General features: G+C 35.5%; 1 protein-coding gene across 4 annotated transcripts in view; it reads left to right on the top strand.

The window, feature by feature from the left end:
* TET2 (tet methylcytosine dioxygenase 2) overlaps window positions 1-12,108 on the top strand; it is a 114,199-nt gene that overhangs the window by 37,121 nt on the left and 64,970 nt on the right. For all 4 annotated transcript variants that reach the window (XR_001597279.2, XM_036227645.1, XM_016147939.2 and 1 more), the window contains exon 2: window positions 522-664. The gene's annotated coding sequence lies outside the window, so the exon portion shown is untranslated. The remainder of the gene's footprint in view (window positions 1-521; window positions 665-12,108) is intronic.

Below are 12,108 nucleotides of genomic sequence, written 5' to 3'. Positions count from 1 at the left end.
TAGCATAGTGTTGAGAATAAACATTTACTATTTAGGAGTTAAGTTAGTGTTACATCTCAACAAGTACAAATGGCTGCACCTTAGAATCACCTGGGGAATGAGGCTTCATTTTAGCCCAACAAATCACAGTCTCTGAGCAGAGGCGTAATACTATTTACAATCAAACCTGAGAGCCATTGGATTCAACAGATGAAGGAATATAAGCCAGCGGGTCCTAAGCCCAGTTGGTTATCACAATGAAGATGTGAGGAGCACCGATGTAAGTGGAGATACTTTGGGCATTCCAAGTGCTCTGTACATGTTAGACAGTGTTACTATGGTGCCTTTGGGAGTTCCGCTGCTTTGAGAAAGATCCTTGAATCCTTTTTCTTGTTGTCGTTAACAGCCAATGGTGTAGTAGAAGTAGCCAATTGTAGGCTTATTAAACCTTTTAAACTATATGTAATAGCTTTCATACCAGATGTACATGCCTCGTTCCTTTTTACTAACTTAAAAATGTTCAATCTCTGTGTCTTTCCCAGGCTGGCCAACATTCAGCAGCAGCCCCTCTCAAGATTGTTTACTCACCCTTGCTCCTGTTGAGTTACGCCTGGAAGCAGGAGATGGGCTCAGCAGCAGCCAACAGGCCATGATCCAGGAGGAGCAGTGAGGGAAAGAGCTGCTGGTGAGACCATGGGGGCAGCTGGTGCTTGATTTGCAAGGACTATAAGTTTCTTCTCACTTTAATGGCCAATGACTCTTCCAGCCTTCACCCTAAATTACTCTGTATTCTTTCAAATATCTTTATTATCTGTACTTTGAACATATAGCTTAAATTTTAAGATCTATGAATTTCCTAAAGTTGTGTGCTTTTGTGTGTATATAAATATATATATATATATATATATATATATACATTTTTATTCTGGACAAAAAATTTTCATCAGATTCTCAGTGTCTGTGAATTTAAAAAAGAGATATAAGAACCATTCAAATATAGCGAGAAGCATGGAAAAATGTGATATCTATAACCACACGTTACAGTACTTCTCCTGTCCATTTTACCTCACTTATGGCCATTTTATCTCTGTCTTGTTGGAGACCAAAAAGGTGATGTTTGTGGTTATTTGCTGGACTGAAAAATGAGCACCTATTGAGCCAAGGCAGCCCAGTTTCATGACTGTTTGATTCCACAAAACTAGTGGAGAACTAAAGTATAGAATAACAGAACTCAGGAGAACCTATGTGATTTTTCTGAAAAGACAAATAGAGGTACTGACAGAGAGGGAGACACCAAATACTTTATATATCAAGTTCTTCAGGTTGATTTTAATAAAGATCAGTTTGTCCTGAAAGTCACTGACATCCTAAAGAATGTCTCTACCTAAGGGATATTTATCAGTTCATTATCACTTAAGGTCGATGTATAGAAGTAGGGAACTGATATATTCTTTTCCAAAATATTTAAGATGAAAACTGGAATGAACTGTAGTATATATATGTAGCTTTGTCTGTACTATAAGCCAATTAAAATCATGAAGCCTTGTAAGAAATAAAGTGGAAGTTAGGTAGAGAAAATGATGAGTCTCCCCCCCTCCCCTTTATAACTCCTATAGCAGGTAATTCAGCTTTGATTTCCTGAATCCTGTTTATGTCTTCAGCATAACAAATCTTCTGAAAAGCCTGTGTAGCTGTAATCTCTGCCCTCACTCCAGACGCCTGAGGATATAAGTATGCATTCTGCCACTTGATACTTCTTAGAGTCTGACCTGGTGCTGAGAAATCCTTCCCAGTGTGTCCTCAGTTAAACTCCCATGATTCCTGGATGTTGCCATTTTCGAGACATGGGGCAAGTGCATCTGCCTAGATTACCTCTCTGCCCTGGGAATTTTAAGTCACTCTGTAAGGGAAAGAGAACTCAGCACTGTAGTAACTCTCAGAATGAAAATTTTCCCCTTGCATGTTAATGTTTTTAGAGTAATCATTGTCACCGAAAATAGACTTCCTCTTTCCCCTCTCATGCTGGAAAATCTTAGGTAATTATGAATAAAGCATTCTTCACTTTCCCCCTCCTCCCTTAGTGGACACTTTGCCTCTCACTGAGGGGACTGTGGCTACTCATTCTGTACTTGGGCTTAACATGAAAACTGAGACAATTTTTTTTAATGGAATTTTTATCTCTGTAGTGAAGTCTTATGATTTTCTCTTCTTGGAAATGAAAGGTAGGTGAGTAAGAAAGTGTAAAAGTTAGGGAAAAGTGTAAAATAAGTTACTAACAAGAAAAGATGGCAGGAAATTAAAATATTAGCTGCTTGTATAAAAGATTTTAAAAGTAACTCTTGGAGTCCTTTCCTCATATCCAAAAAACTTTGGCATTTATTTTTTACAGTTGGATAAGTTTAGTCTAGAACTTATTTTCAGTAGCAAATAAACCCAGGGCTTATTTTTAGTAACATTTATTAGCTCTATATTCTTGCAATTATTTAACCTCTTTAAAATTATTTAACTTCTTTAAGCCTTTTTTTTTTTTTTTTTTGGCAAGGAGGAAAATAGGTTATAGTTAAAACTAATGAGCTCATATAATATTATATGGATAATATGTGCAGGGCTTGACACATAGTAAGGTCTCAATTTTATATTAGCATTTTTTGTTATCAATTACTATTATTAATGTTGTTTTCAGTTTTTTAATAGTGAAATCAATCAATTGAGTATTTCTTGAGCACTTATCAAATACCAGGCACTCTTTAAGAACTGAGCTACATTAATGAGCAAAACACACAAAAATCTCTCTCCTTGTTTAGCTTAGAACCTAGAGTGGGAGAGAGACATAAACAAAAACAAATAAAATGTATAGTATGTTCAATACCAAGAAGTGCTAAGCAGATATTTTAAGTAGAAAAAGGAAAGTAGGGGTATATTAAGGTAGTAATTGAAGATGGAGTAGTCAAGAAAGACCTCATGAGAATTTTTTTTTTTAGTAGAAGTGTGAAAAAAGGAATGAAACATAACCATAAAGTCACATGGGGGAAGAGTATTCCAGGTAGAGGGGGAAAAGCACAAAGCCCTAGGTGAATAAAAGGTTTTCCAGGGTGAAGTAAAGAGAATCAGAGCATCTTAAGCCACCAATAAGCATTGACCCATGTACCCAAGTAAGTGATAACAGATAAGAACTTTGGAAGTCATAGGAACAGCAAGTTTCATTTAGACTAAAACAGTTAGAGAAGACTTCACAAAGGGAAGTGGCAGGTTGTAGCCTGAGTCCTGAAGGAGAGGAAAAAGGTAGATCGTTGGTAAAAGGGTACAAACTTTCAGTTGTAAGATGAATAAGGTCTGAGAATCTAATGTATAACATGGTGACTATAATTCCTAACGCTGTATTAAAATTTAATAATTGACATTTTCTAAGAGAGTAGAACCTAAATGTTCTCACAAAATATATGTCTCTATCAAGCCATTATATTGTACACTTTACATATCTTACAGTTTTGTTATTTATACTGCAGTAAGGCTGAAAAAAGGAACCCTCCAAGGAAAAAGTTCTAATTAATGTTATTTTTATACATGGTATAGTCATATAGCATTCACACTGCCTGCCATAAAGCAACACACACATACACACTCAGGAATGACGTCCTCGTTGAGAGCAGTGGAGGAGAAACAGCAGGAGATGGAGTGAAGTAAAGATGTTGGCTTTGAGCGCAGGGGTCCGCTAGATATCAGGTGGTGTGTGTGTGTGGAGGGGAGGGAATGGGGCAGGTACCCTTGCGTAGAGTTGGCAAATAGTGGCAGAGAAGATGGAAAAGCAGGTGAGGCCAAATCTTCTAAAACCCTAAGGCCAGGCTAAAGATTATTACATGCTATCCTCCACATATTGAGGAAAATTGAAGGAGATATGTAACGTGAATTCAGGTCTTTAACAATATTTCTGTTTTGACAGGTTTAGAAGAGTAGGGAGATGGTTCGAGTGATTAAGGAGTGAGGTTGCAAACATGGATTACGATAATAGAGATAAGGCTGAAAAAAGATAGATTTGTTATCCTTTAAGGAAAAATCATGAGGATTTAATTGTGAATTTGCATGGGAGATAAAGGAGAGGAATGAAATTTCTTTTGAGTTTGTCATGAAAGGAAATAAGGAAGTTAGGATGGCCAGAGGTGAAACATGACTTTCCTAAGGTCATGCTGTTAGCTATTGGCAGAAACTGGACTGGCCTCAGATCTCCATATTGAGAGCACCCCTCAGCCCAACTCTCAGCTCTGGCTGTAAGAAGTGTTAGTAATTTGTAGCTTGCTTGTGTAGAATAGAGTTAGAAGGTTTGGATTTGCCCATTAGCACTGTTTTATAGCATTTCTTCTAATTAATGCAGATATTTTTATCCTCTTTTATTAAACAGATCTACCTTGTTTAGAAAGGGTGAAAGAAGCATTGATAAGACTAGAAGAGGGTCATTGCTTGTCTATGCTTAGATTCTTTAACCTAGTCATTGTTGATGTTTTTTGATTTAAAATAAGTCACTTTCTATCTCTTTAGTAGTTTAAGATGTAATAATATTTCTATCATTGTACTTTTTTCTTGTTTCTCTTTCAGAAGAAAAATGGTTTTGGTTATCTCAAATTTAAATCACCACCTGGACTTTAAGGCTTTAAATGTCTCTTTCTTAAAGATTAATCTTACAAATTGAAATTCATGGTCATTGTTTTAAAAAGCTTGATAAATTTAACCTTTGAAACATAGAACTTTAAGCAAAAATAGACCCTAGAGATCATCAAATGCAGCGTTCTTTAAACTACTCTGCTACCCATATATTTGTTATTAAGAGTCTTCTTGTTTTTAATAAAATATAATTATCTAGAAAGTGAGCAGAAGAGTATTTAAAGGAGAAAATGTTTATTTTTCTATTTACAATAGCACTACAACTCTTTCTTTATATATTTCTTTACTCTCTCCATTACACATGCCACATTATGGTACAAGTTATGACCGGACTGTGTGAAAATGAAACCTTTGTTATATGTGGTATCTTGTGTGTATTTTAAAGCCCAGAATGGCCTCATAGTCTCTATGTTCCAAGAGACTGAATTATGGGAGACTACTGACACTCTCTTGGGATTCTGCTGAGAACTTAGGCAATCTCTAAGTACACAAATAGCACTATAGCATTTTTGGTATTAATGCCTATCTATATATGACATGTACTTTGAGTTTAGAACAAGTAAGCCATGACTGGACCTACAAAAGTTATTTTCACCATTCGGGTGTTTCAGTTTCCTTACCAAAAGATGAAGCATCAGTTGCCTCTCTTGATCTCATAGTATATTTTAAGCAGAAATGAAAGTCTTAGTGAAAACACTTTGTACTCTGAAAGAAAGTTCCAATGCAAATAAAGGCCCTAGAAATGTTTACCCACCTTTATAGATGTTAATCTGACCCAACCTTTTCCTAAAAAATGTGAAATTAGTGTGTTATTTTAACTTTTTTAATGTTGAGAAGACTGGGAGAACAAGTAATGGGTTTCTGGGAGAATCTGTGATTGTATAATGTATATGTATAACTCATAATGGTCAACTGAAGGCATGTATAGTTTTTTAAAATTTTACTGGGGGTCTTGAAGGAACTTACAAAAAGAATCTTGGCCATCTTCTCAAGATCTTGAATCTCGTTGAACACTTACACATGTGCACACACATATGCATACACGTGCACACAACAGACTCCTCCCTTAAATTCTCCCAGATAGCTTGTTTCTTACTTTGTTGAGAATGTTGAACTTGTTGGGCAAGAATTTCTACCTGTCTTTCCCACACAAACTCCCAAATCTCACTTACCTACACCTTCATTCTTATCACTTTTTCAAATTTCCTTTTCCGCTGAATTAATCGTGTCCTTATTGTTCTCTCTGCTTCTATTCTTTTTTTTTTTTTTTTTTGGTGGTCAATTTAATGTGCCCCAGTATGCTGGTTCTTGATGCAAATCTAACCATTCACAGCCCTTCTTAATACCCTTTAATGGATGCCCTTTGCCAAACATAGCAGTAGAAGCTCCTTCTCCCTACCCCACAAAGTTTTTACAATTAAAATGGAGTTTATCAGGTCAGTGCAGAGATGGATGTGATGGAGGGATGCACAAGGCCACCTGCCTTCCCTCACTTCAGCCAGTGCAACTCTGAAGAGCTCTGTGAACCCTTGGTATCTAAAGAACTCGGTTTGAAAAACCTCTGGCCTACAGGAAACCAAACTCTGTGCTTCACATCCCTGAGCTGACTCTTGATTCTTCTTCAACCTCCTTGTCATCATATTGTCCCTCAGATTCTGTAATGTAATTATTCCTAACTATAGGTCTCAAACAAAACAATTCACAGATTTAAACCTTTGTATTTGCTGTTCCTCTCTTAGATACTTGCCCTTTCTCCTTAAAAACCCAGTTCAAGTTACTCATCAGCAAAGCCTTATATCTGTGGCACTGTTGTTCTCAACATCATACTTACTGTAGTCATTTGTGCCTGTCTTCTCTACAAACTCTGAAATCCCTAGGACAACGGCTGTGTCTTATCTCCTTATACTTAATATCATGCACTACATGGTAGACACTTAATCACACTCTTCAAAAGAATGAATTCACTTTGTGGTGTTTTTCATATCTTTTCTTTTTCTTTATCCTCTCTGGCTCCTTCTTAGAATGGATTCCACAACTGCCCATGGTGGAAGGGGTACGGTAGCGTGGAAGAACTGTGGAGGTGGGCAGTTGGAACTTTAGGTGTTTAGGCATGGAAATCTCATGTACAAAGTTACATTATTTCAGAGCTAGAACCTCAGAGAATCTCAATTTTAACAAAACACTTGCATCTGTAACATTCGATACTTTTTTCCTCCCCAAAGTATACTACCCCAATTACATTTATTACAGTTGGGACTTGAGCTTTTGTTGGCTATTTCAGGAGACTTTAGGGATGTAGTCAATGTTCTAATTTCTGTAGTACTGATGAACATAAATGTTTCACTATAAGAAAATAAATTTGAAAGCTGTTGTGGATATTTGATGTTTATTGGGTGATAACTTTTGATGAATAAACGCCCTCAAGACCTTGTTTTATAAGACAGGAATAGAGGAAATATTTTGAAATTTCCAGAAAGTTTAGTTGGTGATTTTCTTATCCAGCAGTTTTTTTTTTCTTTGTTTGCTTTGTTTTGTTCTGTTTTTCACCCTCAGATAAGAGGAGGAAAGTGGTCAGTGTACTTTAGAATGTAGGCTCTTAGGGGAGGCCTTATGTTTGGCATTGCCATCTAGGTCCTTTGCACTGTTAAGAGGACATAGCTGAGAATATATGCAAGCTTGAGGGACTAAGTCAATATGGTGGATCTCTAGTGAGCATTTTAGGAAAGACTTCTGAGCTTCAAGTTCCCTAACCAAATAGTAAAGTGATTATTAAAACCCATAGTTTTAGAGGAGGGTAAATAAACTTTCTACATCAAATGCAGGATGGAATACTGCATTTGAATATAGCCTTAGGTTTTATACCTTCTTCTTATTAGAATTTTAGATAAGTAACTTCTTCTTCTTCTTTTTTTTTTTAATGTATTTTCTATGGCGACATTGGTTAATGAAATCCAATAAGTTTCAGCCGTACACTAACAGTAGACATATATTTGTTTACCTTTATTTTGAGCTGATTTTAGCAATATATATCTCCCTGTAAGCTCATTTAATCTATCTAGGTTTTCTAATTTATTGGTCTAAGGTATATGCCATTCTATTATTCTTTTAATATTCTCTATATCTATAGATATACATACACCTCTGTCCACACTGGTGTGTGTGTGTGTGTGTGTGTGTGTGTGTGTGTGTGTGTGTGTGTGTGTGTGTTGCTGTAGCGATCTTTTTTGTCCGTGTAATTCTTTTTGAATAATCTAATTCTTGGATTTATTTATTAAGCCTACTGCATATGTTTTTGTTATTCTCTTATTATTGCAAATGACTTTTCTCCTTTGCTTAAATTTGTTGTTTTGTTTTCCTAAATTATTGTGTTAGAATGCTTATGTCATTTATTTTTATTCTATTTTCTGTTGTCAATAAAAGGACTTTAAGACTTCAATTATAATTTGGCTACAGCCTATGCATTTTGAGATGTGCTGTATTTATTACCATTTATTAGAAATTATATTTTTAAGTTTTAATTTATTTTTTGAGCAAAACTTATTTAGAAATAGAAACATCTCTTCAGCTTATTCTCTACTTGACATAATTTTATTTGTAATGTTAATTTCTTTGTGAGTGGGGGATGCATCTTTTAATTGTTTTATATTTTGCTGTGAAATTATGTTACCTGGCTTATTTTCCTTAACTTCTTAATTTCCTTCTTAATTCTAGCCTATTTAATAATCTAATTATTCAGCTGTTTCAAAGAGTACCTATGAAAACTTTCATTGGCAAGATAAGGCCCATGAGGTCTAAATTTATTTCTAGAACACTAAGCAATTCATTCCTGAAAGCATACTCTTCTTCTACTCTTGAAAGTACATTTATTTTCCTCTTTTAGTTGAAGTTTGGTGTTTTTTCATAGATGTTATTCTGGATTTGTTCCCTCTTTTTATGCATCTGTGAAAGAAGACCTACTCACCTGCTACCATATACATTTGATAGAATCTTCTTAGATCGTTGAAAACATTCATTTAGCGGTATATTTAATACATTATCACTATAAAACTTTTTTCTGTTTGTTGAAAATACTGCTTAAGAGATCAGATCCTAACCTCCCACCCCTTTCCCTCAGCCGCTGCCATCATCTCTCTCTTTCACTTGTCGTAACCTCTAGTCCAGGTTCATAATTTGTTTTCATTTGACTTTCAGTTTTGGTGCTTCAGCCCACTTAGTTAGGGAAGAGCTCAATCTCATATAGGGCTCCCCTCCCCCAATGAGCCCTACCAGTTGAGGAAATTGGGCACTCTTAATCAAGGTCAGTCAAATCTGAATGAGAAGCCAGATTGGAGAAAAGTTTTGCCACCCATAAGTGTTCTGTTCAGAGAGTTCGTGCATGTTTTCTTTCCCCAGCACGGCTTCCTTTGGCTGCTTCATGGTTAAATAAGACATACCTGTTTCTCCAAAGGCTCGTTCATCTTTAGCTTTTGCCGCTCTACATTAGGAAGGTGCCTTTCGGTTGGGAAAACAGCTCTCCTATGTCATGGCAAGCCTGCCACAAGAACATGTAGCTCAGAGAGAGAAACCACAGCACTGTTGGGTTTCTATTGTTTCTAGTTCCCTCTCAGCTATGGGACAGGAGTGTGGGCTTCAATTACAAAGTATGCTTTTTCCTGTGAGCCCCGTCTACTCCAACCCATGTCCTGCAAGTAAGGCAGTCGGCGCAGGTTTTCTTATTTTCCACAGCATTCCATAACTGGCTTTGGAAGGAGGGTCGTCATTAGATTCTTAGTGATGTCTCTTAATATGAATTCATCTGCATGTTATTTAGAAATTCTTCAAACTTTCTGCCTCTCAGCTGACACTGTTCATTTGTTTTTTAGTGCTAATGCGCAGGGTATTTTTCAATTTTTTGTTTTTTTGTTGATTATTTCAATCATTTACTGGAAAGAGGGCTTGGATGTCTGCTCTTGTGTTACCACTTCTCTACAAGTCTTCCAGCCTAATTTTGTTCATGAACATGAAAATTAGTTCCTTAAATGGACTTAATAGTGCATGCTGCTTTCGAGGAAATTCGAAAAAGAACATGAGCTTTCAAGATGAGAGAATAAATTATCAGCCAGTCTCACGAGGACAAAAATAAACCAACAGGTTTTAGAGTCAAATTTTTTTTACATTTTCAATTAAGGTTTGAACTCTTCAAATGAAACTGAAGAGCTAAAATCTTTAGCCAATAAGGATTCTAAGGATTAATTTATGGGATTCTATAAACCCATTGGAAATTTTACAAAAATTTTGCTAGGAAGAGGAGACCAGTTGCTTTCATAGATTCTTAACAGAATCTCAATGCTAAGGAACCAATGCTATAAATATATAAGAAAACTAAAGTGAAAATTCACTATCTTATGAGTTTCTAGTTTGGATAATAAATTTAATTCCATAAGTGATTGCTTTAACACAAACATGAACACTTTAAGCATGGAAACTCTCCTTAAAAGGAGAGTAAAGGCTGAAACTGGAGTGCAGAAAACTGGATTTGCGATGATTTGAAGTGTATCCAGAATGACCAACACATTTTAAGCAAGATCCTGTATTGCGTAGTTCCTCTGGTATGCCGCAGGAGGAAGGGGAGGGAGTTTTAAAAGACAAGTGGTATACGCGTGTTCAGTTGGTTTTTAGCTGCTAAATATTCTAAGCATTAATTTATAGGATGCTATAAACTTATTGGAAATTTTACAAAAATTTTGCTAGGAAGAGGAGACCAGTTGCTTTCATAAGATTCTTAACAGGATCTCAAAGCTAAGGAACCAATGCTATAAATGTATAAGAAAACTAAAGCAAAAATTCACTATCTTATGAGTTTTTAGTTTCTATTTCAGTGTCTGTATTAAGGGAACATAAGAAGAAACTGAAATGATTGGTCATGATAGCTACTCTGTATTTATGTGATTTCAGAGGAGAAAAGAGCTCAGCTATTTTTCTCTTTAACACAAACTCTTCGGCTATGGAAGTCACTATAAATACCTGTGTTATACAGTTAGCCATTAGCAGAATAAATAACACTCACTCTAAAGATGCATGAGTATTTTCATATGTTCTTTTGTTTCGGTGGGAACTGGTAGAACAGTTTTCTACAAAAATTGAAGAAGTTGATTATTCAATTTGTGACTAATCAACTGCCCAGCACTGAGCAGGGCTCTCTCATATATTTCTCCATATTACATTTTGAGTCATCTGTAAAATCAGTTTTCCAAATTGGGAAACTCCTTTTTTATTTTTATCATCTAATTATTTCTTCTTGCTGTTTTAAATAAAGTATAAAGGACAGAGACACTTGATTTATTTTTATGTGCAACAAGTTAAAAAACCTAACTAGGGCATCTTTATTTTACTAGTTAACCCTTTTATATTTCTTGAATCTTTACTGAGTGTGCACAAGTTCATTTACTAGATTAGAGGATAAAGAAGAATAAAATGTGAGAGGGTAAAGGCACAGTGGTGAGAAGATAGTGTTTCCAATTAATCTCAAAGTTTGGGATTAATTTAGTATTAATTTTATGCTTTGATGTCTTCTTGGGGTTTTTTTTTGTTGATTTTGTTTGTTTGTTTTTCACATAATGACCTGCCATAAGAAAGAAGAAACAGCAAGAAGCTTGTTAACAATTAAAACCAGTCTCCTTCCACCAAAGAATTGAAATGACAGCGGATGTAAACTCGAATTCAAATAGTGATAGTGTTTTAAAAGAAACAGGAATAAAAAGACAAAGCTATTAAATTTCAACATCTGCTGGAAAATGATTGAAATGCATGCCAGTTTAATTAAGTTTGGAATTCCATAAGTTACAACTTGCACGGCAGAAATACAAATAGATGCCTTTTGTATGGCGTATATGTTTGGATGGTGGCTGCATCCGGCAAAACTAGATACACTATGAGGAATATCTGCATGAATATTTTTTATGTATTCACTATTGGGGTTCATTTCAGTTATGAGTTATTCAACCAAGGTGATTGAGTTTGTAACAATATAACTCTAAATTTGCATCTGATTAAGAGTATTTGAAGTCTGAATTTGTTCTAGGATAAGTCAAGTGTAAATAACCAGGTTTCTGGATCAAAATGAGTCTTCAACCTTTTCTGGGTGGAAATTTGAAATTTCTGTTCTTACCCTGATGGAAATGCTCTGCACAATCCTGGACAAGAACCCACTGACTTTGGATGTTTACATTAAATAGTCAGCTTAAACTGATTTCCAGGGTTAGAAGTCTTAATACACTGTGTCCATTGATTCTTGTTAATGGCCGACATAATATGCTTCTGACAACTTTCTTTTATTTAAAATCGTACCTAGGCCAGGTTAGTCTGTCAGAATGGGAACAGAACAGAAATCTGACAACAGATTTCTCTCTTTTGTGTGTGTGTTTCATAATGAAATTAAATATGTAATTTTACTCTTTCACAGTGAAGATATTTTATTAATAGTAGATACCTTTA

The sequence above is a fragment of the Rousettus aegyptiacus genome, unplaced genomic scaffold (assembly GCF_014176215.1).
Source record: "Rousettus aegyptiacus isolate mRouAeg1 unplaced genomic scaffold, mRouAeg1.p scaffold_m13_p_10, whole genome shotgun sequence".
Taxonomy (NCBI): Eukaryota; Metazoa; Chordata; class Mammalia; order Chiroptera; family Pteropodidae; genus Rousettus; species Rousettus aegyptiacus.
Note: the sequence above shows the minus strand (reverse complement) of the source record. Positions and strands in the feature narration are given on the sequence as shown.